Source organism: Idiotropiscis lumnitzeri, unplaced genomic scaffold (genome assembly GCF_059441095.1).
Source record: "Idiotropiscis lumnitzeri isolate Australia: NSW breed Sydney's pygmy pipehorse unplaced genomic scaffold, RoL_Ilum_1.0 HiC_scaffold_113, whole genome shotgun sequence".
NCBI classification, from domain to species: Eukaryota; Metazoa; Chordata; class Actinopteri; order Syngnathiformes; family Syngnathidae; genus Idiotropiscis; species Idiotropiscis lumnitzeri.
Window position 1 is genome coordinate 461228 of NW_028283651.1, and position 3733 is coordinate 464960.

Genomic DNA, 3733 nt, shown 5'->3' on the forward strand with positions numbered 1-3733 from the left:
TGATGGTAATTGAATGTTTTTCCTTGTTTAAATTGTAACACACTCATCAGGAATGTGGATACCATCCTCCTGGGTATTTTCATATCTTCTCAAGACATCCAATTTAGCATCAGACTCAGGGAGTGCCGTTTGCATTGCATGCATTTCCTTCTTTGCCTTAATTGCAGCTTCTTCTTGCTCAAGTGCCAACCTTTGTTGTAAATCAGCAGCCTTTGCCTTTAAACATGCTCGTTCCATTTGAGCCTTTAATTTAATTGAAGACGTTGACAGAAGTGAGCTTCTGTCTGTTAGATTCTTTACTTCTACTTCTATGGGTGTAGTTAGTTGATGCAGATCTACTATCATCAGGTGATATTTGTTTATTGCATCCTTCCTCTGCACGTTTCAAAACGTCCTTCTTCCATTGCTCACATTTCCATTAATTACATTTTTTGGATCAAACCAGTTATTTTGGTCATCGACAAAATCCTCTTCAGTCTTTAAATTTTGCACACCGGAATTGAGGTCCACAAATTCTTGCTCCATGCCGCTAAAGCAAACACAAAGCTCAGTTTTTTACAGCGTCAACATTTGCATCATCCTCCATCAATTGTTCAATTTGACGTTGCATGGAGGTCAATTGAGCAAATTTGCACCTGCGTGCCTGCATCCGTTTAGGCTTGTGATCTTCTACAGCTTTTCTCCGTCATTTTTAATGTCCGCTTTCCACTGTCTTGTTCCTCCATGTCAATCCACAATCAAGCAAACAAAAACGTCAAACTGACTGTAGCGTCTCAATTTGTAGGTCAGCTGAATGACGATCAAAGTTTTAAGCAGTTTACTCATGCACCTGTTACGTGCACGTCCTTGTTAACTCGCGATGCTTGTCAAGTATGGACGCATGCTAACAGCTAGCAGCTCATTGTCCCGACTGGAAAGTTGCTCCTTAGCTGTGATGTGCCTAGGGTTACACTATCTATCATTAACAAACACAGCCAGCCCTCCTCTTTCCTCTTACCGCTTTCCAGTGTCCTGTCCGCAAGTAGTATTTGGAAGCCGTCAAATTCCACGACGGTGTCCGGCGTTAGGTCTGTTAGCCATGAATCCGTGAACATCAGCAAGCTAGCTCATTGGAAGTTCCTCTCGTGCCGCGTCCATTTTCTTGGGAAGGTATCTAACATTTCCCATAAAAACGGACAGGAGGACGGGGTGGTCACGCCTCCTCTTTGCCTGGCGTTTCGCCCCCGCGCGACATCCCCCGTCTCTTCCTCCTCAACTCGTGGGGGATATCGGGTCTCGCTCCGGGAGTCGGCACGGGGTTAGCACGAAGTGCTAACAGCTGATCTCTTGTGTAAACGATTGATCCGTAGCTCCCAGTGACATCTCCGGACACGATCACGCAAAAAACAGCCCCCAGCAGCAATAAAACCACCGCAATTTGGATGTCCATTGCTGCGATGAGGTAAAATAAATAAAACTGGGTAAAGGAAAAAACACGCGAAAAAGGCTCAAATAGTGAGCCGTGCTGCTTTAGCAGGTAGCCACTCGCGTGGTGACGGAACCGTAAAAACAAATGTGGTCCCATCAAAATCTGATGGGATATTTAAAAATAAAAGCGTGAAAATTTGCTTATTTGTCTGTCGTCACCAATGATTAAAAAAATTAAAATCATTACAAAATCCTCAAGCTATCGTGATACCAGACAAGTTCTGCGGGACACCAGACCACCCCAGTTGTCCACAAAAAGTGGTCACTTCAAAATTTGATGTGGCATTTAAAAATAAAAAAATCACCTGAAATATGCACTGTGATCAACACTGATTTAAAAGAAAAATCTTTAAAAAATATCCTCAAACTATCGTGATACCAAACCAGGATTGGGGATACTAGACCACACCAGCTGTCCACCAAAAGTGGTCACATCAAAATGTGATGTGGCACTTCAAAATAAAAGTAGCCTGAAATTCGCTTATTTCACGGTCATCACCACTGAGTTAAAAAAAAAATAGCTCGAGCTATCGTGATACCAGACCAGTTTTGTGGGACACGAGACTACCCCAGCTGTCCATAAAAAGTGGTCCCATCGAAATCTAATTTGTAATTTCAAACTAAAAGTTGCCTGAAATCTGCACATTTCACTGTCATCATGCCTGACTTTAAAATTTCATTAAAAAATATCCTCTAGCTATGGTAATACCAAACCAGGTTTGGAGGACACAAGACAACACAGCTTTCCACCAAAAGTAGTCCCATCAAAATGTAAGGAGGCATTTTAAAATAAAAGAGCTGGAGCTGTCGTAATACCAGACTAGTTTTGTTGGACACTAGACGACCCCAGCTGTTCATCAAAAATGGTCCCATCAAAATCTGATGTGTAATTTCACAATAAAAAAAAAACCCACCTGAAATATGCACATTTCATTGTCATCAACACTGATTTTAAAATAATCATTTCAAAATACCCTCGAGCTATCGTGATATCAGACCCATTTTGGGGGACACTAGACAACCCCAGTTGTCCATCAAATGCGGTCCCACCAAAATGTGATACGGCATTTCAAAATAAAAGTAGCCTTAAATCAGCATACATCACTGTTATCAGGCCTGACTAAAATATCATGACAAAATATCCTCCAGCTATCATGATACCAGACAAGACATATTTCACTGTCATCACCATTGATTTAAAAAAATTAATTAAAAACTAGAGCTGCGAGCAGCTATAAAGGGCCCTCGCCACCCGGACAACGTTGGGGTACTGGCACGTTGGAAATGTGAAATATTTCCGAGAAATAACGTGAGGAATCTTCAAGAGGAATTTGCTTGTAGTTAAAGTTAGAGCAGCTTTTGTTTTCAAAGCCTCGTCAATGTTTGAAGTAAATTTGTTGGCAGGCACTACAGGTGCATCAAATCAAAGACTAATAGACTGAAAAACATTTTCTTTCCGAGAGCCATCACCATTCTGAACTCTCACACACATGCACACACACACGACCACCCTTACCTTGCTGAACAGCGACGTATTGTGTTGTATTTCTCCAATTTCATACTATTTTCCATCACAATATTTATTCTCTTATTTATCTAATTTATATATTTGATTAAATTATTGTTGTATTGCACTGGAGAGGGGAGCTCCCTAATCTTGTTGCACACTGTACAATGACAATAAAAGGATTTCGGATTCTGATAAATTTAGAATGGCCGACTTCCTGTTCAATTTAGCATACGGCTCCATGAGACTTTTTATTAGGTCTTGGCTTTGTACACACTTCATCAAATTTTCAGTTTGGTGAAACAGAGATATGGGGCTGTTTTTTTTTGTTGTTTTTTTTTTTCTAGGGGGCGATAGCGAGCCATTTTTAAACAACTGTACGACAAAATAATAAAATATTGTGAATATTGAATCAACTCCCGGTTGAGTGGACGCTGGCACGTTTGGCTGCCACTGCTCACCGGTAACTCTCAGAAATTTTTTGGATCCGCTTGTTGTACCTGCTTTAGCAGTTTACAATCCCTCCAGTTACAGTGATTTTATTTATTATTATCTGTATGTTGAGCGATCCCGATTCTCATGAATGCCACCCACCGATTGCATAGTCGCTGACGCGTCTACTGTGGCTAAAGTTTAGCTTACCTATCAAAGTTAGCACCTGTCTGCCATGTGGACCCGCAGGCCAGTCTGCTTCTCGCACTTCTGCCTGTTCCTGTCATGTCATCAACCTGTGTCAGGACAACTTCAATCCACTGCCGC